Source organism: Pogonomyrmex barbatus, unplaced genomic scaffold (genome assembly GCF_055798465.1).
Source record: "Pogonomyrmex barbatus isolate J1 unplaced genomic scaffold, ASM5579846v1 scaffold2, whole genome shotgun sequence".
NCBI classification, from domain to species: domain Eukaryota; kingdom Metazoa; phylum Arthropoda; class Insecta; order Hymenoptera; family Formicidae; genus Pogonomyrmex; species Pogonomyrmex barbatus.
Window position 1 is genome coordinate 8246477 of NW_028297116.1, and position 27140 is coordinate 8273616.

The 27140-nt window shown below is 39.2% G+C and overlaps 1 long non-coding RNA gene across 1 annotated transcript in view; it reads right to left on the reverse strand.

Annotated features, from left to right (window-relative positions):
- The window catches only part of LOC148936620 (uncharacterized), a 164555-nt gene extending 156145 nt beyond the window's left edge, over positions 1–8410 (reverse strand). Inside the window, exon 1 of the long non-coding RNA XR_016139108.1 lies at positions 6867–8410. This is a non-coding gene — a long non-coding RNA (uncharacterized LOC148936620). The remainder of the gene's footprint in view (positions 1–6866) is intronic.
- Between the last annotated feature and the right edge of the window lie 18730 nt (positions 8411–27140).

Below are 27140 nucleotides of genomic sequence, written 5' to 3' on the forward strand. Positions count from 1 at the left end.
TTCGAATTATACCTATATAATATATACCTATATAAACCTATATTATCGTGACAGAGCGACATGCATATATATATATACATGCTCCGTTCTGTTGCGTAGCGCGGGAGCCGCTCGGTTTCAATAGTCGTGCCATTGAGGGCCCCTTTCAGAGAGAACATCACTCTTTCCCTCGCTCATTCTCTCTCTCTCTCTCTCTCTCTCTCTCTCTCTCTCTCTCTCTCTCTTTCTCTTTCTCTTTCTCCCTGCGGCACTATACACACAATCGTGATCCCAGGATCGAACCTGCCGCCACCATTGTCGGAGGTGGTCACTGCTGCTTTTGCACCGCGCGTACAGGTCGGGATTGACAAAGAACCGGGGAGCAAAATAACGCAGGCACTCCATTGATCCCTTCGTCTTGACTTCGAGGACTTCAACAGTCTAATTCAACTATCCCCGATTTAGCGAGAGATCGCTATTTCCAGATTATGATCCCATAATACAGGAAAAAAACGAAGCATATTTGTAAAATATATTTTATTCAGAATGTTCGCTAATCAACTTGCGTTCCGTTAATCGACAACGCTAACGAACGTCGATCCAGTCGAGCTTTCAAAAAGCTGCGAACTTTATTCATGAGAGGAGCGGATTCTTGAATCATGAACGCGCCGATTAAGATGTTAAAGGGTTCTGCGCGTAACTCAAAAGGATCGGAGCAAGGCTCGAGATAGATGCTCGCTTAATAATTTGTTAGCACTCCTTTACGTATATTAGCTGGTTCGTCCGTTATGCTGCAATTTGTTGAATAAGGGTAGATTATCCCTCTTAAAAGGATATTACCTGCATAAAGTACAATAAATATATTATAAAATTTTTCATAAAATTTTTGCAATCGCAAATCTTATCTTTTGATCTTTGTAATTTTTAAATTCTAAGGGGCAGAGTGCAAATGACAAATTCAGAAAAAAAACCGCGTAAAAAAAGTAAAATATGAATATTTCTATACAAAATTTGTGACTGTTTGAGAACAATCTAAATAGAAGGAACGATATATTTTTGTATCCAAAGAAACTATAAATTAACGCAACATTGTCGACCTGTATGTAAGCGTTTTCCGATACAAATGAGTTAAGACTCGTCATACAGAACGATAAAAATGATATAATGGAAAAGAGGGGAAATGTCGAAAAATAAAATTTCGGTATTTCACGAATTTGTATACGCGATATGTATAAAAAGCATACGAATGACTCGTGATTCGTAGCGCCAGTTTGAACCAGGAAATAAGTCTATGTTGTTCGTAACGACGTACGTCTAGAAAATCAACGTATCCAGGATTCAAGGGGGCAAAGGAATTTTACCCATAAACCACAGGCTTTATCACGCCGTTTCTAGAAAAACGATCGCGCACGCTGAATACTGACTTGCCGAAATCGGGTGGTATCGAGAGTGGAAAACCGTCGGGGATGGGTGAAAGAAAGGGGATAAAAAAAATCTCGGGACACTTTTCTTCTCGACGCAGGGAAAGCGAGAGACCGAACGAGGAAGCGGAAAGGAAATGTAGAAGGATAGAACAAGACGGAACGTACAAATAAACGCAGGAAAGGTAGAAAGGAAAAAGAGAGGTCTTTAATCGAAGGCACGTCGAATCGATTGGCAACCGGCGGGGGTTTGGCGGAAGGAGCGGAGAAGGAGGACTTCACGGAGGCAGTGCGGAGCACCGGTTCGTCGTCGAAGGGAGATCCGGTTACAGATGGCATAAAACGACTGGCAGCTTTGCATTAGCTTCGGTAATGGCGTACGTGACCGCGAGCTTAATATCCCGACGATTGTGCCCTTCGCCGCCACCCTTCCGTGCCGTTTCTTCTCACTCTCTTAAGACCGCTATCACGTCCGCGGCCGCGACAATTCGGATACGGACTTATCATTGTTAGAGCGAACTAATGATCGCTAGATCCACCCTTGCTGTGCCAAAAATAACAATGAAAATAGAAATGTAACGGATCTGTTCCGTCTTTACACTTAACATATGTATATTTGTATTTATTTATTAATTATAAATGTACCGCCAATTAAATAGATTATTAGAAACACCAATAAATCTAAATTTCTCTGATAAAAATATTTTTCTCTAAAAAGAGAAATGATATCTCAGAGCCCGAAAATTTTAACATATTTCCTATTTCTACCTTCGCGTACGTCACGGACGAATTAATGGGAAATCGGCCCGATATCCGCCGCCGCCACCTCCGCTTCGACGCGCGTGAACATGGCCGGCGATCGACGGTCGGTGGCGGAGATGGTTCTGTGCGTGAATTTATATTCGTGTAAAATTAAATCACATAGGCGAGCGGCGGCGACGCGGTTCCGGCCACGCTCATATGCATAAAGAACCGATATTGTGTAGTCCGGGTCCTATCTCTCGTTCTGCAACATTAGCGGACGCCGCGCAATCCAGTTGATTATCTTTTAATTAAATGTTTGCGTTTTATCGGCACGCCCCGACCTCGTCGTTGCACGCGGCAGCTGCAACCGGCCGAACCTCCATCGTCGTCGCGGAACAAACCGACCGACCGTTCTCCCCTCCCCCCGAACGCCACTCCCGCCGCCGGCGTCCATCGTCAGCCAGGAAGGGATGGCACGACGTGTCACACGGCTAACTCAATTATACTCGATAGCGAGAGCGAGAGACGGCAGGAGAATGCGGGGGGAGAAGAGGGGGAGGACATTCGCACGCGAGCGCGCGGGCTGCCGCGTCGCGCGATTTTAATCGCGACGCAGGAAAACGAGTTTAGCCGTTCGGCGGAGCTGATAAATGCTTATCTGGACGCGGCATTTTGATCACCGAGAAGCGCTCTAATTGGTGGATATGAAATATTCGACGTTCGCCAAAGTGAGATCGCGCGCGCGAGATTGCAATATTTAATCGAATGTTCGCGGCGGCGGTTCGGGAGGGGAATTTATGAATATGAAATAAAAAGGATCGTCTGTGTATACATATATATTCGTAATCGAATAATACAGCGGCAGACGCATGTATATCTTTACTTATTTATTACTCCGTATGTGTATATGATTAAAATTGAAACATATCGCATATGAAGCGAGCGTGTTCCAAGATGCTACCTGTATTATAAACGAATAGAATTTACGATGTTATAAATTTTTTATCAAAACATTCCCTAAATAATCAAGATCCATTGACGCGAGTTTTGAAAAACCTTAGATCGAAATTTGATGATCTGATAAATAACACGCTGCTACAGGAAGCCTTCTGTATGCGACAACGCTATCTATCTTCCGCCGCAGCAGCGTTTTGTTCGATCCAGCGAATCTATTGTCTCGCGAACGACGCGAATAACGACAGCGCGTAATCTAAATCACGTTGGGATTTCGCATTGGCGATTCTCACATAAGCGACAGCAACTAACAAAATAACAAGTAACAAAACGGTTACGGATGTTTTGACCATGGGATCACGTCTTCTTCCTCGCTCGACAGCTCGATATGGAGCACTCGCGGACGCACTCTCGGAAGCGGCGGGTCTCGTAAAAGTTCGTAAGAAAGACATAAAGTTAGTCTGCTGGCGTCGTAAACACGTCGTAGAGAGATCAGAATTGATACTTTATGCCTGAACCACGCGCAATAAATGTACGTGCTCGAAAATTCCTCTGAAGAAGAGACGCATCACGTTCTTTTTTCTATGGAGGTTTTCGATGAGACGTCGCGCTTCCTAAAATTCCTGCGTTATGATTTTTTTAATTAATACGTGATATATGTCTCTCTTCACATAGCGGTTCAATATTCAATACCTATATCGGAAAAGTACACAATAAAAGTGCAGAACGTAATTTCACGTTCAAGAGAACTCTCGATAAAAAGTCAGGAAAGAAATCTCGTGGGCTTTTAATTTTCACACGTAATAATGAAGGTAATGAACCTTGAAACGAAGCGTATTAACTTGTCGGTTTCGGCATGTTTCGCGATCCTCGATTTCGCTTATTCCACGCGTACGAATAATACAGCGTATCGCCGGCGTTGATTGATTCAGCAGTTTAATTTAAAAACTCCTCTTGTCCCTGTAATTAAGCCATAAAATTAAACTTCAACGGAGAATTCAACGCGTAATATTTTAACGTCCAACGCTACGCGTGAAACTTTTATTGTCGTTGAATTTATCTTTGTTTTTTCAGTTTCAATATGTATTTCACGCTTATGCAGCGTACTGACTTTTCCATCATTCGACTATAAAGTAAAATTGCATAATTCATTATATAAATTCATTATATAAATATATTGATTAAATTACGTATGGCTACGTAAGCAATAGCTTCAAGAATCAAGGAATAAACTTGATATATTTATTAAAGAAGTTTCGAAATGGTTACGTCGTAAAAATAATTGCGTTATAAAAGCGCGGCTTTGTTTTCCAAGTGAGCGTAATGATCGCGATCATTTTTCCGAACGAGAATTCCTTCCGCATGCCGCGCATCCCAGGAAGAATGTCTTTCTCTCTTTGAGTAACCCCGCGTCATTGGATTTCTATGGGCAGTAATGATTCGATAAATAGTCCGGCGATATTTCTTCTCTGTTTTATGAGCTACCATTTCCTTCGAAAGGGCCGGATTCTCGGGGGAACCTGAAAACAAGGCGGCTGAATCTGAGACTCTCGCTTTGGGAAGCCGCGTGTAATTATCTCCGGGATGCCGGTTTCTTCTTCTTAACGTCCCCCTTTCCTCGCGCGCAGCACGTGTTCCCGGATAAAACGTGCCTCGGAAAACATCGGTCCCGCCCTCTTCGCCTCGCTATTCCGCGCATTTCGTGAGGACACCCAACAACGGTTTATTGCAACGCGCCGGTTTACGGTTACTCGCACGACCTCGTAACGCGAATCATAACAAACGTCGACGCCGTCAATCCTCGGCTAGACCCGATGACGTACGTCAAAAGTTATACGCGCAGAAGACAATAACGAGCGTAGGGAAGCATTTTTTTTTACGATAAATGTGTGTTGAATGTCTTTAAAGCACCAGGAATATATCAAATTGATAATTTTATTATCTCTCGAGTAATTTTACGGAAAAACTTTTTATGTATATAAGTACGTTCAACATTAAAAAGAGATTATTTCCAGCGTTTTCAGGGTTTATCTTGGCCAAAGTCGTTATTCACGGTTTCCCCCCCTTTATCGAAACTTGCTTTCTCGCAGAGACGGACGACACCCGAGGGCGGCTGTTCATCTGGATATACACATTTTAATACCGCGTGCCCGGTGTATCGCGGCGTTACCCCCGACGTTGGACAAAGCTTTTTCGTTTCTTTTTTCGTCAACAACAAAGTGCGCGAGAGAGATGCTCGATGATTCGTCAAAGAATAGACAGAAGCGAGGCAGAACGATACGATGAGGCCGAGCTTCCCCGATGAATTATTAAACGACAACCCTCGCTTCTAATGAAGCTATAAAACGACCGGAGAACCACGGCAAACTGCACAATAGCAGAGAACAGAACGGAGCAGGGGGAGGGAGGAAGGGGACGAGAGAATGAGAATTGGAAAAATTTCAAACTTCTCGAACGAAACGCGGGCAAATTAGCGTCTCGCGAGAGTTTCGCCAAGAAACGACGGCGCTTCCGCGGAAGAGTCAAGAAAATTATCGTAATGACGAATCGCGCGGAACTACCGCTTCATTTACACGTACGACGTGATTCGTTAATGTCACAATCAAGCGACCTCTTCGCCAGTTCGTGCGTCGAGCAGTTTCCAGCTACGTTTGCCTAATGACAATGACTCATTGGTCAACCCCGTGTATGCGCTGCGTGTAACGTTGCCTCCTCCATTAATTTAACTCTTCACGAAAATATAAAAATCGTCATGTCGCGATTGCATAACGTCACTATTATAGTTGCCATCTTCGAATTGGTATTCCGTCGGAGATCGATTTTCCAAAGAAAAAAAAATTGAAAGATTCGATAATAGTTTGTTACATATTCAATATTTTGTTGGTAATTTTTATCAGTTCTATAAAAAGGTCATTTTTTTTATAGTATTTTTTTTAAAGAAAAAAAATTATCGCAATTCAGAATAATAATCGGAGATTTTTTCCGTCTGCAGGAACGCCGGAGATTCGTCCAAAAACCCGGAATCTCTGGTCGAAAATCGAAAAAGTAGTAACTGTGATTATTGTACGATACATATATAAGCTCCGGTTGCAAGTAAAATTCAATTAATTGTTTTTTTAAATAATAAAAAAATATTGATTTATTAACTCACAAAAATAATACTTTTCTAAAAATAAAATAAAAACCTCTCTCAGACAATCTCTCGTCCTTACAATTTTCTCTTATTTTATATTTCTCGCTGATCATATCCTTTCAATTCTTTCCAAATATTATTTATTTTTCTCTATCTATCGATCTGTTCGCTTTCTTGAAACCACAAACGTTTTTTCCCACTTTACTCTCCGGTAAATCCTTATTTGTTATTATTTGACATTTTATTATTTTTGCGACCTAATAGGAATCTATATTATTGATTAACTAAACTATCTTAGATCTTACATAAATTTATGCAAATCGTTATTAATAATACCATTCTTCTAAAGAGATATAAACTTCTAAAGAGACATAAATTTAAAAATAATCACAAAAGTTATCGTGTCTAGATTCTTTTTACATTACTTTTATATTACTTTAAATAATTTTGCATCATTGCATGAAGATAATACAGTTTTAGTAAGTTTTATTTGTTATATTTATGCTATTTAGATAAAGAATATTTGAATTCAAGACAAAGATATTATTTTTGTCTAATTTTGGGCCGCACGATGAAAAAGTTACACAACATAAATTGATATAGTAAACAACATAGGCATGAATACTCGTACTCACCGTAGACGAGCAGCAGTCCCCTGTCTCAATGGTCCATTATGGCCAATGGTCCCTCGATGCCCCTCGATGCTTCTCGATGCACTTGCGACGCACTCAATCACACCCGCGAAATAACACGACATACGCATATTAATAAACGAGTTCTTCGGATAGATGCGAATCCGAACGAAACGCGGTCGATATCTATCACTAGCACCGAAAAGTACATTCGCACTAATCAACATCAATGGCGGACATTCCATTAGATGCGGCCGGCGCGCGCGCCTAGGGTTTCGATAGTGCAGGGATCTCTACACACATGCACAACACACACACACACAAATCAAATTATGTCCGGGAATCAAAATTCACTAGTGCCCGTATCTATGCACGAAACGATGGCCACCCGATACTTTCCTTGACATTCCCGACAGTAATACCCTTATTTTCTCATGAATTATTTATTTTTAGTCAAACTTGAAATCATTTCAGATTATAATAAGTAATTCTGCAGCAATATTAATTTTAATGATTTTATCATTATCATGATTATTGCAAATTACTACTGGGTATTTCAATTACATGATGCGCGTAATCTTATAAACATATAATCGTCGATTATAATCGTATTAATTAAGCGAACGTAACTACAGCAAAATACAATGAATTAAGCGAAGTACAATATAACTGCAGTACTTCTAATCTACGGAACAATTGTGAATAGTGATCACGATTAATATAGAAAATGATCACGATTTTACCCCGTCAATTGGATATATGTGTATAAATAATATACATGTAGTGTATAGTAATTTATATTACTGGTCATCGTACGCATATTCGATTATCCGTGGATTCAATCGCATTCTCTCGAGACAGAATTATATTCGCGAATATTAAGCCCAACGTTCGTGTAAAGAAAGTTTTTCCATAAATATGGAAAAGTAAGCGCGCGAGATCGATACTCGTCAGGAATGCAGGAAAACATGTTTAACCGCGATCAATTAACGCACTGAGACATCCGTAAACTGCTGCGAATTCCGAGTATCGCGGCTCACCGGCACGGGTATGGAAGGGATGACGTATACGAAGAAAGAACCGTACGTGTGCGTCGCTAGCCGAAGAGCCGAGCGTGTCGGTGAGCCGCGGGACTTAGAATTGACAGCATAGCCATAGACTCGTTTCGACATTCCCAATGATCCCAATGATCCCCGTAAAAATACGCGCGAAAAGTGGCACACCGTCAATCATGACGAACGGACAATGAGTTTTACAGGAGTATCGTAAACAAGCAAGATCAACAGACAGTCGCCCCTCCCTTCTCCCTCCCCCCATCGTCATGCTTGTCTCTCGATGCTCGTCTCGCCGTTTTTCGATGTTTTCTGGAAATTGCCGTAAACAGACACACTCGACATGCTCGAACGAGCGTATGTGCGAGACGGACATCTTTAATAATGGATCGTCTCGACCAATCATCGTCGATCCGGGTGAAGCGACTGACTGTGTTCGTTGGAGAATGAGCTAATCACAATCGCGAGGTAATCATTCGCTTCTGAATTTGATATTTCGTTTCAAATTCAGTATCCAGATTGTTTCCCCAAGCAGATAAAAAGATTCGAGAGAATGCGAAGCAATTCGGTCACACACGGGATTTCTATTGCATCTTTTCTGCGATACTGAGTTATCTCGATGCATTCGTGCATGATTACAGTGATTATATTTTTTTCAAGAAAATAAAAAATAAAATTCTGAAAATTTTAGAAAGTTTATTCCTACATGTTTCCAAACTAGTTTGTAGCTGTCAGAAATGTGCACATTACGAAATTTTCTTGCGTATATCACAATGAAATATCATGTAATTTTCTGATAGTTCGAAACTAGTATGACTGTGTTGGAACAAACTTTTGATTTAAATTTGGAATAGGTTCGACAAATAAACACGGATCTAATTTGAATAATTCTAAATAAAAAAAATTAAAAATATAATTAATACAAGATAAATTATATTTATATATATTTATAGCTATTATATATTTTATTTTAAAAATTTATTCATTAGAGTACGACATTAGATATTGAAATGCTAAAAAAGAATTTTTCGAATTTAAAATAAAAGACAAAATTGAGTTTTGAGAAAATAAATAAATCTAAAGAACAGCTATCTGAAATAAAAAATTGTCCTTTAGACTAAAGAACGTATATGTAGTCACTATATGCATGACTTCATAAGTGAATATATTTTGTAATTCAATTTAAGATGAATTGAGGGGTAAATTTAATCTTAAATTTACTATTATAATTTTGTTGTTAGAAACAAATTTGATATAAAATTTATCTTTAATGAAAATTAAAAACATATATTCGAGAATAAATAGCACGTGCAAAATATTCTGGTGTGATATGTATGTACTTATAGATTTGATCACGTGATTGACTTTTTAATTAACTTTCTATGCGACACGAAAAAAGTTTTACTGAAACATTTAAAATAAATATTAAACCGCACAAGTTTGAATCATTCAACATCTGAGCTTTTAATAAAAAAAAAAAAAAAAAATAATAATGACGTGAAAATTTCAGCGTGTAACTGAAAAAATTATTTCTTACATTTATTTCATTTGTCTCCCGTTACGTTATCACAATATTTTTCCGTAAATAAATATTTATACATTCCGTCGATGCATCAAGCGGACATACCGTATTGAAATTATATCGATATATTGGATTTCATCCGCGAACCAAGTAGTTATTCAAACAAACCTTATTACAGGGAAAATTCCATTCTACGGTTATTATAATGGCATTCGCCTACATACATCGTCACATAGAATTTCGCTGTAAATATACACGAGGAACGAAACGGAAGAAGTATCGATATGCTATTATTCAGAAATAATATCACTCGCGTAAAATACACTACGTCGTGAAATTCATTTCGGCAGATGCGTCCCGCCTGCGCGTAGTTATTTGAAGATATCGCACTCTAACGAAATATCTCTCCTCGAGATGCGTTGAAACCGAGCGAGTTTCCAGCAGAATTGATTCCACACCGAATCGACGAACTTGCGCCCGAGAGCAATGTAAACTCGCGCGGCTATAGATCCACGATGAAATACCACGAAGGCGTTGGGACAGTAAATTCATGTAATTTGATTCGGTCAAGTTAACGAACCGTGTCGCTCGCAACATTCGTAGTTCAAGTTAGCCAAACAAAGGGCCATTAAGTATGCTAATGTCCATCCGGACAAGCACGTGGATGCGTTCACGAGATAAGCGTGAATGTCGTAAGCACCGCGAGGATGAAGATTCTTCAAAGTCGGATGCGGCCACAAGATTAGTTTATCATGTCCACTCGTTTGACGCGATTTATCTGAATTCTCCTATATATGATAAAGTGGAAAAAAAGACTATTAATTTTTAAGCAGTCAGTCAGTCAAGCAAAGGAAGAATTCGGTGAATGTCAAATTAAAATTTTTATAATAATTTATCGAATTATTTATTGGATTAACGTGGGGACTTTGGATTATGCGTGTTCCCTTCTATTATCCCGCATAACATATTCGATAAACAAAAATTTAACTTTTTTACACACTTTAATTATCCAATTTTTTTAATTAAGAAAATATAATTAAACGTGTTGTCACAACCAGCTTGTAGCCTCTCCAACTCGATATTACATTCGTACTAGCTGATTAAGAATTTCCGCTATCGTTACGAGACGCCGATATCTATCTATTGCGACAGGTTTTGTAAAAGTGACGCGTGATATTTCTATCGATTCCCATGCGATCGTGCGTATCGACTTGCACGTTTCCGTGATCGACGTTGGCTACGACGTCGTCGAAATCGACGCATACGCGACTTATCTCGTGTAACAACCGCGAGCGTGTTCGTAAGTGTGATTCGCAGATACGCGCTCGAGGATACGCGCCTATTAACATAAGAGTGGCGTATCTCGCGATCAGAACCTAGCTAGCATTAATTCATTCCGCCGTTCGCTTCTGATGCTCGCATACGCTATACGTCGCCCGGCTCGTATCTGCGATCGGGAAACATCACTCGGACGGAACACAGTAGCGTATCGGCTTTCCTATCGTACTCTCCAATGTAAGTAACATCCGAACGTGCGCGCGCGCGCACACTTGCATTTCTTTGATATAAATCTTTGATTACCGACAGGAAGGGCCCGACAAGAATGGCGTACGCCAACGTCGCCAGGATACGTATATCTACGACGGCGTCTCGTCGTCTTCTCTTCCCCCTCTTCCTCCTCCTCCTCCTCCTCATCCTCCTCCTCTTCTTTCCGCGGCTGCTGGTTTCTTTGAAGAGCCTTCCGCGCGCTACGATAATGCGACGTGACTTCTTGCTCCTTGCCGTCGGCCATCGGGAGTCTGACTTCTGCATATCCGCACGAGTCGTTATCGATTTCAAATCATCGTGACATCAGGCGGGATCCATCCTGCGCCCCACCGGAAAGGAATAATGTTAATTTTTCAGGAAACTCCCCCTCGTTCGTTTCTCTTTCACTCTCTTCACAAGCTAGATCGCCCCTAGGCGCTACGACTAAGGGTAGGTATTTCAATCGTTTGCCATTATCCTCTGGAATAATTCATCTCTTTCTTCTGCCATTGACGTGATGAGGAATCGTCGTGCGCTAAAACAAAACGGAGCGCGCTACAAGTTGAGAAAAAGTTGATCGAGTATGAATCTTCAAGATATCTCGTATGAAAAAGTGTCATCTTGTATCGTCGAGTTTCCTGGTAAGTTCGCTGTCCTGATATAGCGTGGCTGCGACAATCGGTCCGCTGGGGAAATTGTTTTAAGCAAATTCGCCAACGAACTTGGCGAACAGACGGCTTATTGCGATGCGAAGAACCGCGGCGAATTAATTTCGAGGAACTTGTTAGACCCGTCGTCGCACGCGTTACCGAGTAACCGCCGCGAATTTAATTATGCGACGCACGTAAGCGGAGGAAACTTTGCTGCCATATTTTACAATTATCATACGATTATAACTATCTTTCGCGTAATCTCTTATCGTTTCTCGATTTGAATCAGAAATTTAGGAGCGGGCTAAATGCACCAAAGTTTCTGGCGAACTTGCCTCACGCTACAGTTTGTCCTTTTGCCATCTCGCATCTCGTATCTCATCTGCGTCGTTAGAGGACACCAGAAAATTCGACTTTGTCATCTCGTTAATCGCCGCTGGCGGTGTCATCGTAAAAAAGTTTCGCCGTTTGTTCGGAATAAATGCAGTCGGGAAAATCCGCATTTTTCTGAACGACCCTACTTTCCCGGTTTCCGTCGTTCCCTTCAAGAGGGCGAGCGTCTCCTATATTTTCCGTAACGAAGAAACTAGATTTACTCCTGCAACCGGTAACTTTATACGCCACGCACCCTCTTCACACCCTTCCCCTCCTCCCACTTTCGAATTGTGCTCTCGATTGATTCGATTCGGCTCGCAATTCGATGCCGCATACTTTTACATGCGCCTGTATTTTACGCAATTCACGTCCTCCTGATTACCAATGAGAAAAAGAGTTTACTGCACGATCGCAAGGCGTAACCACCCTAGGAATGACTCATTCGTCATTTCTCGATCTCTGGTCCCCTTAAGTCGACGACTTTATTCTCGCGTTGCAATATCTCAACATCAGTAGTCAGTAATCGAAATAATTTTTACTTTAATAAATAAAACTGAGCAATTTTAACATCTTTTTGTAAAAATGAGAAATATTCCCATACAATGGAATGTGCGCGACAATATGTTTCCAAGAATAAACAGTAAAAAGTTCCGGAAATGTGGAGCGTCATACCCGAAGCAGTTCATCAAAACGAGATAAAATATTCGTTCCAAGTTCAACGGAATGTTTGCCCCGCGCTTTTTATTTTTCTTCGCAACCGCCGATCCCGCACTGCCGTTCTTCCGCCGGCGCAGCGCGGCAGGCGCGTGTAGTGCAACGCAAACGACTCTCCTTGCGAAAAAACTCGTGAAAAAGTGGAAGAAGAGCGATGTATGCAAAGTGGCGCGGCCGACCTTGAAGGAAACCGAAGTTGGGCGATAAATTTTCATGCGACGCCGGTAGAGCAACGACGAGTCGCGGGGGCCAAAGGGGACCGCCCTGGTGTAACTTTCTAGCACGTTGATTACAATTGTGATTTATGCCGAGGACTTTGCCCCTTTCCCCTCACTCTCTCTTTCTCTTTGCCATTTACTCATGCTCTCTTGTTCCAGCGCTCGCTCGCGTTTATTCCTTCTCATCCCCTTCTCGTTCCTTCGCTCTTTCGCTTCTTCTTCGCTATCATATAAGCGGAAGTTTCGCTGAACAATGTCCGATGATAGAATACGCATTGGGGTATTATTACAGCGTATTGCCGAACTTCGAGGAGTAGACGCAGTCGCTGAGGGCTAACGCATTTCGAGAGGAAGATAGAACGGTCCCTCAAGTCCACAGAGTCGAAGCAGTTACCGTATCGTCCGGCAGTCCGCACACAATACCAGTTAAACAAGACAACTTTACATAAATTTGCATAAGACTGAGATATTCCGCTAGCCGTTGTCATTTAATAGCAGAAATGCTACATGTTGACTAGATATATAAGATTTCTCTAAACACCGCCTGGTATAATTTTCCGGAATGGAATATTTCATTGAAAACGATAGAATGTGAAATTACCTGGAGTTAGCAGAAGTCGTTCCGAAGCAATAAGAAGTTGCTATCGTCCGTATTTTCAACCGAAAAGACATTCGCATTTGAATTTTTATTTTTTCGCCGTGCAGCACCGCAATTCGTTTTTCATGCTAACAACTATTTCGTTGTCCTTGAACTACAACAAAAGGTGGTCCTTCAGATTTTCGAGTTTAGAAACTACATGAACTACATGAACTACGTGCCAGATGTGAACTGCGGAGCACGCGCGAAGAATTCTTCGAGTATTTCTGAATTGAGATAGTTTCAAGAGTCACGAGAGGATCGTAAAGTAGAAAAGATCTTGTTTGAAATTTTGTGCTTTCCTAGATTATATATGTAATGTTACATTGTTCTTTATATTGTATTTTTCATATAGATTAAATAACATAAAATGTATATATATATATATATATATATATATATATATATATATCCACCAGATTTAATAATGAATAACTGTACGTTGAAATTCTTTGACATCACCCTTTGTTATTCAAAAAAGAATGAAAATGAAAAAATTATGCGAGAAGCGAATCATAACCGCCGAGATTCTTGTGTGTCTGAGTTCCATTCCTTTTGCGATCCGTGACGAAATACTTTTCTTTATGTTTATTTAATCAAAGTTCTCCGACAAATGTCATGATGCTTCCCTTCTGATCTCTCTTTCTCTCTCACTCCGATGTTACGATTTCATGTCCCTTCAGTTTCGCATCTACTAGATTAGAGGGGTAGTATACACTATCCCTCTATTCCTTTTCAACAGTACTGTATGGAAGCGGGGTCCGTCAAATTTATATAGATATTATCTCAGTTTTTGTAATCTTCTTTCCAATTATCCGTTGCTATACTGATCATATTTTTTTCGAGAAAATAAAAAATAAATCTGAAAATTTTAGAGCTTTGTTCTTATTGTTTCCAAACCAATTTGTGAGGATCTGTCAGAAACTTCGGAATTACGAAATTTTCTTGCATAATATATCAAAATGAGATTATTTTCTGATAGTTTGAAATCTGTTCGATTGTGTTGAAATCCAATCCTTAGTTGGATTTGAATTTGAAGTAAGTTCGGAACAATAAAAACTAATCTACGGATCTAATTAGTTTTAATTAAAAAAAATTAAAAATATAATTAACGTAAGACAAATTATATTTATATATATTTATATTTTATATATTTTATTTCAAAAATTTATTCATTAGTAAGATATTGGACATTAAAATTTTAATCACTAAGAATTTCTCATAAAATAAAGGAATAAATAAATAAGAATAAAGGTTAAAATTGAGTTTTGAGAAAATAAATAAATTTAAAGGATAACTATCTGAAACAAAGAACATATAGTCACCGTAACTATCGTCCATACACGTTGGTAAGCGATATTGCATAAATTTAACTTGCATCGACTGAACAATACGATTCTTGATAACGCGCGTACCCGCCCAGTCGCACTTTAAAACATTCAGTTAATGGCGCGTGCTAATTGCTTCGTGGCACGTCATTATGTGGCAAGGTATTTGACGTTTCTAAGGTAACGGCTCCGCGCTCGCGAGGGTTCGAACGAACAAATATACGTTCCTGCGTTTCATCCGTTCGGCAAACGTCAACCCCTCGGACCGCGCTGTCTGTCACTCCAGACTTCGGGGCTGCCAGACAACGAGTCGCGCGAGGGAATGAGCGAGATGGCGAAACAACGGGAGAGAAACGGCAGGGATCGGCGGGGAGCAGGGAGAAGCCAGGATGTAGGTATTGTCTGCAGGAAATGGGACGAGGGTTGCGCAACGTTTCGTTCGCGAGAGGGATGCGAGAGGAGCGAGCTCGAGCTGATAATCCCGAGAAAGAACGGCTTAGCGGCTAAGTTGTCGAGCTTATCTTGCGCTTTTTGCTCCTGATAGAGGAGATGCGGCACAGTCCGTGAGATATCGCGTTTCCCTTTCGCGCTTTTTCGAGGTGTGCATTTGAATTGAACGTCATTAGAAAATTATCACTCGCGCGAAAAAGTCGATGGTACGAAGTAGTTTCATCAACGGGTCGACCTGATCGTTACGGTCACGCATTACATTCGCTCGTGATATTAATAATTACGCGGAACTCTGTGTATGGTATTTCGTTGAAGAAATCCGACGAGAGATTGTACTTCTTTTATATCCTCGAGGGCTGCGCGCGCGAGGAAACTTTCCTCGTTTAGCCCTCCAATTTGTGTTGATAAACTCTCGCGTGATGCAGTTACCCCCTTTCGCTCCCTTTACCCCGGATACGCTTCTCTAATCAAATAATTCCCCTTTTCATCTAATACACGAATGGAATAAGTATCTTGGCAGAACTGACTACGCGCAAACCCGTCATCCCGTCTCGGAGATAGGCTAATGTGACAAGATACACGAAACAGTATCGGACGTGAGAGATGAAACAAGAATAAAAGTCCGAAGCAATTATTGCTATAAAATATCCACGCCCGTAAAATACCTCTCACAAAATGTCTCACATACGTAAAAGAATCGGTATGTTCCTTTTTACGATTGCTCATAGCGCAAAAGAATATTTCACTCACCTATCGTGTGACGTCAAACATTCTCTCGATGATACGTTCCTTCAAATAACCGTAGTACGCCATTATATTGAGTACAATGTCTCCGCCAGGCACTCAACCAATATTGCCTATACCGAGAATATTGTCTCAATGTGGAATTTCATATCGTCTACGACGTTCGGGAAGATCGCGGTCCCAAAGTACGAAGACGGCAGACAAATCACCAAATATCGGGACTTTTTTGTCACGATTGGATCTTGCTGCGCATTATTGCTCCGCCGATAGTTGGCATCGGGGAGAGCCAGAGTGAAAAAGAAGCTTTCAATGAGAAATATCCGACAGAGAGGCGCGTCGCGCAGCAACGACCAAGTCTCGGCTTGCATTTTTCAACGTCGAAACTTCTTCCTTGCCGTCGGTCTCGCGGGACACTAAACGTGAAAATCGGAAAGAAAGTCACGGAAAGAAACTCCATCCCCTGACGTCCCTAGATGGACGTTTACAAAGATCTCAAATCAAAAGTCTAAAACGCCTCCGAGCGATTCCGCATGTGTTTCTATGAAAAATTCTGCACTCGCCAAAGAATGTCGGAAGCTTACGTGCGCTTCTCGCATGGGTAATGAATGCCATGAGTTTCTAACGATGGAAAAAGATTTCGGAAAGTTTTGTTAATTCTTTATGGAGACTGCACGAAAATTTTACGTCCCTATGAGACCCGTGTCACGGCTCCGTTGGACTTTGAAGTCGTTAACATTGACAGGCAATTACTTGGACGTCAACCGCGCGCGTGTTCGCTGTTATTTCATGAAATGTTTAGAGAAATATTAACGATTTTTAGATTTCTAACGAGTTCTAAATTTTATGAAAAGTAACAACGCAAACATAAATTGAACACTCAACTTTTTATTAACTTTTATGTAATAGTAGACTTTACAGGCGCGCGTTATTTATTTTCTGGCGCCATATATTTTTTAGTTAAATATAAAATTCAAATAAATTCTATTTATGTCGTTATGTTATATTATACCTAAATAAAAGACAAATCAGAAACTAGCCAGAAACTGGCCAAGAATTTTGATTACTAGCCAGTATTTGGTCAGTTTGACTAATTAGATTTTGATCAATTTGGGCAATGTCTGTTTGATTAGTAACTGAATAACAAATTTCATCAGTTTTTAATCATTTATTAAGTTTCTGGCCTTTTCCTGCTTAACTTTAGTCAATTATTAATCAGTTTAGTCAAAATATTCCGAGTTTTACTGGTTAGAAACTGACTAGCTGATTAGTTTGACTTGGCTGGTTAGTTTAACTTGGCTAGTTTCTGGGTAGTTGATCAGTATTATCTAATAAAAAATTTCTGATCAATTATTGGATAGTTACTGTCCAGTAAATTCAAAAGAATAAAAACTAGTCAGTTTCTAGTGAGTAATCAGTTTTTCTTATATATTTTTCTACTTGGATATTTTGTATTATTAAATATGAGAAAATATAAAACAAATAAATTCATATATTTTTCTTAAAACATTTAGTACACATTAGTATATATATATATATACATATATATATATATATATATATATATATATATATATATATATATATAAACATAAAAAAGCATTATTTTAACAAATAAAAATACTTGTAAAGAAGAAAAACAAACAAAATGCAAGAACATATATTCTAATATATGTAAATTATAATAATAACATATTATGAAGTTTCAAAAATAAAATACAATTAATAATGTTAATTTGATGTTTGCGTTTCAACATGTAGTTCTGTTACAAATAAATGAAATAAGGACACACAAATACAATTTATAATTTATTTATTTGCTTAAAAATGTATATAGTATCATTTATATTCACTTTTTTCGTCTCACACTTTCGGTTGTTAGTTCAATTTTTCAACCTGAAATCCTTCGAGTATACTGTCTAACTAAAAATAATAGTTTTTTCATTAACATCAATATAATATTATAAGACCAATGTTTGATTAATATATTGTTTGCATATTTACAACTGGTAAAAATGCTATTTCTATTGTTTTAAATTAAAAAAATAATTTCATTTAAATATTAAAAATAATATATTATAAATAAATAATATTATGTTATATTCGCTTTTCCCTTTCTCTTGTATTTCTTAAGAATTTTATTTCTATTTTTTCGTTTTTCCTTAGTGATTTTAATTAAAAACATTTATAATATACATTAAACACTATTTTATAAAAGTTTTTAATTAAAATCACTGATGAAAATAAAAAAATCTATAAAAATAAAATTCTTAAGAAGTACAAGAGAAAGGGAAAAGCAAAAGGAGAGAGGATAAAGGAAAAAAGAAAAAATTCTTTATATACTATATTTAAAATTATAATTATAAATGTAATGTCAATGTAATGTTTCAATGTCTTCCTGCGAGAAGATATCATTAAATTTATTATTATATAATTATTCAGAATTTGCTATAAAAGTTGCTTTAAAAGAAGTCGAAAGAATAAGCTTTAATATAGGACAACAAATACTTACAAGCCGTCAAGTTCAGAAACAGCCTCTGCTTCTATATTTATGATCGTCATGATGATAAAAGTCAATGATAAGAGCCAACAATAGATATGATAGTTGCATTTTAGTTTTTAAAGCTCAGATTATAACTGTATATTTGAGATTTATTTGCGACGCTTATATAGTCTAATTCATGCAATCTAAATTTTTTTTCGTACCTAACACACGTTCTTAAAAACTATTATGTAAGTACAATAAAAATAATTTTTTATTTATGTGAAAAACATGAAACATTAAGGAAATGCTATAATAAAGATTACATACATAAAATTATTGATATTATGTGTATACATGTGTATTAGTGTTAAATATACACAAATATATTTATAAATAGAATAAACTTTACAAATGAAGAAAGTATTACTACTTGTAGAAAATAAAGTCGTATTATTTAAGTCAGTATAAACTTCCGGGTTAGATACACAGCTGCTTTGTGATAACAATAATTGTGTAGACTCCTAACATTTTGTGCGCGTGCATATAATGCTATTAATTATAATGCTATTTCGTGTCTGACATTAACGTTTGACGATTAAAGCAATTAATAATAAAATCAATATTTTGATTAATTTTCATTTGATACGTTGACTGATTATTTATTTTTTTGAAAGAAGGAACAGAAATTAATATAATACTATTAATTTCTTGAAGCATACGATACACAGAATCGTCAAAATGGCCGATGAAAACCGCTCGTAAAGTAATCGCAATAAAAGAATCAATTCGTATCGCAGAAAAGAGGTAACAATAAACTTCAATAAATTTGATATTTGCGAGTTTCGATGTTCGCATGCACTTTTAAAAAAAGAAACGCTAGGTGTCTGCCATTTATTCGATTTAATTAATCATTTCACAATTCGAGCTGTCATCATTCACTGTCGCGAAATCGCCACGATCTCGATTTCGCCCGTCTGTCATCCGACGAGCCAATCGGATATGCGGAAAAATAACAATAATACACGCGAGATATTCGACTCCAAACACGCATTTTATGGATACACACGGATTTTTTTTATCATGGAAAATATTGTGAAGTAGACTTTCGGAAGGCTACAGAATCGCATTTCAATCTTGCATTGCAAGATTGTTATTTAAGAATATATAAATATATTTACATATTCATACATACCTTCTACGTTTAATATTTAAACATTTGAAGTAATCGATAAACTGCAGGACGGATTGAAGATATGAAAAAAACCGTTGGTCTTTTAGCAATAGCGGACAGCGGTTATCGTCTCTTCGATATTTTCCACCTTTTTTCTGAAGTACGAGCACCAACCTCGAAGTATCCCATTACCATTCTCTTCTCTTTTTCTTTCTCCTCGAATACAATTTCCATCCTACCACGAGTACGTTCTATTCAGAGCTGGCCGTCGCTTTTTTTTTTGAGTACTTCACTCCGGTTGCATACGGAGAGCGCGCCGCGACTCGCAACGGGCATTAAAGGGGATGAAGCGGAGCCGCGCGTGACACAGATTTAGATAAAACGCGCGCTACAAGACGCACCGTGTACATGCGCGCACATGCGTATGCACGCACGCGCGCGCGCTTGTGCACGCATATATCTATGTATGTGTGCGTATGTATTTGTGCAAGGCGGGCTTAAGCGTGGAATTATAGAATTAGAATCGGCGATCGCTATATCCCTTTATCGTGCGGCAGCACCGCGCGTTTTCGAGGGGATATCTTTCTCTTTCCCCTCGGTCCACGCCCGCCCCTCGCCTAACCGGACCCTCAGCTGCCCCTGGCGGCAGAGGCAGAAGAGTGGAGAACGAGAAGACGGGCTTGTGCGCGTAGCCAAACGCGGTCCATGTTTCGGGTGTTCCGAGGAATAAATCCGCTCGTACTCACCGCTCGTACGCGCGGTGACGGCGGCTCGGCAGCTACGCCAGTTAGCGCGTACACCCACGGGATTTCCATAATTTGAATTGTAAAAGTATTCGGGCGCCAATTGCAGCCTCCGAATTTATGCAGCCCACCCTCGTGGTGCTCGTCTCCGACTACCCGGGACGATAACGCGCCACTGTCCCTTAAGGCAGACTTTACACACGGGAAATATCGATGCGATGCGACGTGACGCGACGCGATGCGATGCGACGCGCACTCGTCCCGCGAATTTAAACTTAAATTCAGCCCCTCGAATTAAGCTCTTTCACTGCGAAGCGGTATTATCGCGGGCCGCTCGTCAGAAGTTAATTACGCGGCGCGGACTCGAGACGAGTCGAAGCCTGCCGGAGTAATTGCGCGCGGCAGAAAAGTTTCGCGATGGGCGAATCGCACGATCGTCGCGAGCGAAAAACTGTTTCTCATTGCTTAATTATGCGATACTTCTCGAAATTATGAAAGCAATTAATTTATCCTAACCCGTATATATGTAGTTAAAAATAATTTACAATGTACAACGTTTCTAATTAGAGACACGTTGCGAGCTAGTAGTCGCATATAGTTTGCTTCTTATATTCGTTACCCGAAAACGGAATGTAAATTATAGTGCGTCTTTTTCGAAATGAAAATTTATGTGAACCATCCGCCAGAAAGGAGGACCCTTTTCGAACCCGCAGTTCACGTAAAAAAAAGATCGAGTCGGCTCTTCATAAAAAATGATGTCGGTCCACGATGATGATGCGGGAATGACGATGGAGAACACGGAGATGCGGGTTATACGATGAGCGTGTTCGACTTTTACATTTGCTTGTTAGAAGGACAGGTGAAGATTGAAGGTTGGGAAACACGATAAAATATTCAGGCACAAAGTATATAATTTTATCAACGTTCAATAATTTAAGAAAGAATTCCCTCCTGCTGATAGACAAATCAATTTTGAATTAATCGAAGAACAGAAAGATACATCCATCTCGTAAGCTTGATTGTTTCTTGCATTTTAATTTTGCACCTCAATTCATCTCGATTGAGCTCGCGTATGTATGTGAGCGTATCACTTTCACACGCATTGATCATGTACGCGAGTTACGCCGCGCGAACCGTGACTTCGATGCGCATAATGAGCCGGTGTCCGGCGGACAGAACGGGTTAATTAATCCTCCGGAGACGGCGCGCATCATACGTCGCTCGATAATTACGTGCGCAACTGCGCTCATATTCACGATCTCGTACATACACCGAATCGTATCGCTCCGCGAATCTCCTCGAGGGAATCACAGTAGAGATATTATCGAGATAATATGATTTACATCGGAAGCAAGATATGAATAATAACAAGTCGATATTGAGAAGAACAATCTATTTTTCTTTATTTTTACAAATAATTTTTGCGAAACTCTTTACACGCGGAATATGAATATTTAACTTTTCCTCTTGGAACGTCCTCTTGCAACCCATTGGCAACGCTGACATGTGCTTTATCGTCGTTCGCAGAATGCAAAGTCTTTAATCAAAAGATCAACGGAGAACACTCTAAATCCTTTGGAGAGACCTCACGGTAAAAAGGATTCCATCTAATCGAGCTCATTAGTGGCACTACGGCCAGCCGGTAGCCGCCAAGGTGCGGGAAATAGAGTTCTACAAGCTGAGCTCCCTCCGAGCGAAAGAGTGGCAGGAAATTCAATTCGGCCGAGGGCTCCGGGGAAATTCATTTATCGTAAGAAATGTTAATTTAGTACCACGTCCGCGATGCCCGGGAAAATTCTTTGATATTCGTGCAACGACACCGGAACCTGCCAATTGGGTCCGAGATTGCAGGATGCAATAAGCCGCCAGAGCTTTTATGCGCCCCAAGATGGCTTTCTGATTACGGGGTTTAATAACGTAAACATAATTATAATCGAGAAAAAAGGATTAAGTAAAATATATTATTTATTCATTTTGACAGCGTCCACACACAATTTTAATCCAGAATTAATCAAAAATATCTAATTACAAAATGTTAACCGAATAAATTAAACTACAAAATTAAATTAAAACTTGTCCGAAACATGTCCATCACACGTATTCCTTATACGTAGATGTATTTGTGGATCATTTTTGATACATTCGAATCTGCAAGGAAAGCCTATGCAAAACCTCACGAGCACTTTAACCCATGTGTAATTAATAAGGGTAGAAACGTTGATGGGAACTCGATGCCTAACCCTTCCCGTAATATTATCGTCTAAGCGAAATACGAGCGGTGTTAAAGGTTAACGCGTAGCGCTCGACGCTCAGCGGCGACGGCCCAGAGAGGCAATTATCCTCGTCTAATTCTAATCGAGTCGAGAGAAAATATTCGGCCGGTAACGAACCTGTCGCGCTTTTCGTTCCCAGTCATCTCCAGAGTTGCTCCTCTTGCTCCCTTTTTTCCTTCTCGATCGCGACGTGTCTTTCGTCTTACGATAGAGATTACAGAGGCGCGCGCGCGAGAAAGAGAGAGAGAGAGAGAAAGAGGGAGGAAGGAAAGGGGGGAAGGGGAGCGAAAGAGATGCGTTGAGTAATTATCCTCGAAACGGAAGCGCGCACCCTAATCCTCGGAGCTCTCCTCTCGACGTCCATCGGCTGGTGGTCCCAGCCAGCGTGTGCACATTAACGGCATGTGTGCCGAGTGCATGCGACGTGATTGATTCGCTCGGCGTGTGGCTAACTCAAATCAGTCGCGGTACCCACAAGAGTCACGGTCCTCTCTCGCTCGCACTCCCGTGATACCACATGTACCCGCGATCCGGATACTTGTCGGCTTATATCAACGCCTCGCAGAGAACAGTTCCCTTTTCGAGAATCTCCACGAGAATCTCCTCGGACCACCGCGACACGTCGCTGTGGGTCCTTCGAATCGCGGTCTTGACAAAGGAGCATTTTGTAGTACGATTTGAAGAAAGAAAGAAAGAAAGAGAGAAAGAGAAAGAGAAAGTTCTTTACAGTTGCAGGCAGCTGCTAGAAGCGTTGCGATTAATGAATTTATTTGGCGACTGTTCGGGTATACTTGAATAAAACATTGTTGATATCGCTTGGTAAAACCGCGTCCTTTATTTGAAATTTTTATTCAAATAATGCGTGTGGAAAATCGAACAGAAAGAAATTACGCGTATATTCATTCTCGGATCATTGTATTATTAAGCAAGAGTAAAAATATTTTTACAATTATTTACGTATTACTTGGAAAAAAGAAAAATCAAATTTATATTTGTGACACAATCTCAGATATTGTCTATTTCTATTTCTTCAAATTACACTAATAAGTATTATTACTTCAGCAAACTGACTGCTTTATGAGTTGCATATGATCTCGGAGCACGTGTGCGATTCCGTCGTTTCTTTAGTTGGCAGGGAACATCCTCCCCAGTGTATGTCAGAAATATGGAGCTCCGAGAAAAATATGGCATATGGCTCTCGGAGTGTAAGGTCCCTTTGTACAAGTAAACATTTCATATATCTTACTCTCGGAATTCTAACCGAATAACTTCGTCAGAAAATCTGTCTCGTTCGATCGATTATAAAACATATTTCGAAGACAGTGATATTTTATCTACGACATATCTTTTTTGTTTATATCAAAACAATAAAATCTGGAAAAATATATTTATCGTATGTTTCCGTCTTGTTTATTGGCAATATCAAAAAAGTAATTTACCGCGAAGCGGGATTGAAGAGTCGAGGAGAGGGAGAGCTCTCTCTCTCTCTCTCTCGTTTGCGTTTATAAAACTTCGGGAGATGTCTATTGGCCACGCGTTATTAACGCGAAGAATTTTATGAGGGCCATTCCATAAAACACGGCCGTTTATATACGACTGCGTATACATGCGATATGGGATGCCTGTATATACGCGTGCTACATGCCTGATTCGCGTACTAACGTGCCTAGGTCGAGTGGCCGTGTCGCGTAATGCCGAAGCGCGTGTGGGCGACGCGCTTGTGTTACTCCTGCGCTTTTGCAAAACGCCGACGTTCCTCTGGCGTTTGTCAAGCCCACGACACTCGGCATCGCGAGAGTTCCTCTTTGTACAAACAAGCGTCTCGAGCCAGCGACTGGTACAACGTTTGCTCGACATCTTTGAACTCTCCCCGGCTCTCCCAGAACTCTCATGGATGTAATTGAACGCTTAATTAATTAACGCCGTCTCCCATTAAATGGCATCGACTGTTAACCTCACTGGAAGATCAGAGATAATTAATACCTACCACCTAATTCGCTCGAGGACACTTTGACAATGTGTGTAAATAATTAAAGCACACTCGTGTGGTTTAGAATATCTCTATAAATTTAACCAATTTATCTTTTCCAAGGAAAAAAATAAAAACGATAAATGCAAACATTGATAAAAGATCGCTAATTAAGAAGATAAAGCAAACATAGTGAATAGATTTTAATTACATTCGCTAAAAATCATAAATAATTAAAATCTACATGCAGCAATAAAGAAAATTAAAAATGAGATATGCGATACATAGTAAAATATGTATCACGTAATTAAGAATACCCTGAACGGGATACACGAACGAGCGACAATTTTGCGAAACAATTGCCGTAGAAAGTGCAGTGTAAAATTTATGATCACGGTCAAGGAGCAAAATAGCGCAAATCCGATAAGAGTACCTACGCGAAGCAACATTCTGCGTTTAATTAAACCGCACGATGGTTGAGATAACACCTTTCCGTTTCGCGACGATTCTCTGGCTTTGCCATGGCTAAGATAAAGCGACACATGTTGTTCGCCATGTGTAATGATCGGAAGAAAGTCCGCTCTCGTTAAATCGTAACGTTTCTGGTTCTTGTGCCTCCGTCCTTTTGTCTTTCTCTCGCTAATTGCCTTCCGCCGTCGCAATTTAATTTGCCATTCGTTCTTCGTGACTCTGACAAGTCCGCCGCGAAAATCAGCCGCACGAGACACATTCCGCAAGTTACTGACGTAGATCTCGGGATAAGGAATATGTATAGGGAGTACGTTTTAATATTTTACAGAATATTTACATTTTAATGAAATCACGAATGTCGTAAGTTACATGCGACTCTTTTCTTCTTTTCTTTATTACTCTCTCCTAAATTGATTTTGATTTCATTTAAAAATACATAATTATAATAAGACTTACTTATAATGTATATTTATATTTATAATGTAGATTTATACAATATCATATAGATAAATAATTGTTACTTTTGTAAACATTAATCTGTAAAATAGAAAATAAATATATAAAAAATAAAAATTGTACGAAAAATAAAAACTCGGTTTTCAAATTTATTTTGTACTGAAGAAAAACTCAGAAAAAATCTAAAATGATAATTAAAGTTTCATAAATATAGATTCATAGATTAATAAACTAATATACATATACAAGGTTTGCCATCTGTTTCAGAATGACACCAAACGGAATCGACTTTGAAAACGACTATATCTAAGTTGTCAATTTCGTTGTCTTTATTATCAGCAGTTGAAAGAGAAATATTTGATATTATGAAGCATCAATAAGAAAATATTTTTAAATGAATGTGTAGAATAAAATATGAGAATATGTTAATTTACATCAATTTGTATTAAATAAATTATACAATAAATAACAATTTTACAAATAATTAAAGATTGATAAAATCAGGACATCGCTGGGTAAAATCTTCAATGGAGTTCTGCAGCGAACTTGTCCGACTACCGTCGCTAACGATCTACCGACACTCCACTGAATTACCGACAATTTACAAAAAAAAAAACATTTGTACATCTTTTTTAAATTGCAAGCGCGCATACGATACAATACAATATCCAACTTAATATTTTTAAATATTTCATGATATAGCAATATTTATTGCTATAAACTGCAAACTTATTATTCTGGTAACTTGAAAAATTTATTGGTTGATAAAACATAAACAATTAATAATAATTTGAGATATTTTTATAATAGTCATTTAATAAATTCTAACATTCTAAATATATTATAATATATAAATATATTATAAGTATAAAATATATTAACGCAGAGATAATATAAATAACAACTCAAGTTCTTGAGAAACGTAAAGAAAAACGGAATAAGCTTGGGAAAAAATGATTGAAAGTACTCGCCACGGAAAAAGATGACGTAAGAGAAATATTTCACAAACGTATTTTCCGCATCTTGGCACGTGCTTTTGAAAAAAAAGGGAGAAGAACTAAAAGTGGACCACAGGTCCGTGGGAAAATTAAAATGCCGCCACCAAAGAGGTACAATTGAGATACTTTAATTAACGGAGAGTCCATCGTCAACCCACTCAGCACGCACGGACGATGATTTTTTTTTTTTTTTTTTCTTCAACCGAAGTCAGTACACCGTGGAGAAGGGAACTTAGGAAATCAGCGTTACGGAGTAAAAGCAGCGGAGCATGAACGGGGATCCTACGACACAGGATGTACTCCTACCTTTCGTGTCTCCTAAGGCTCTACTGCCGACCTACCGGAATATTGTCTATTCGTGGAAAGATCTGCCGACAGTGCTGTTCGAAACAATGGCAACTGACGCATAAGTACGTGCGAACTGCGAGATTAGACGCAGATGCGACTTCGGAGAAGCTAATCATCGCTCTGTGACCACCGAGAGAGATCGCGCGAGA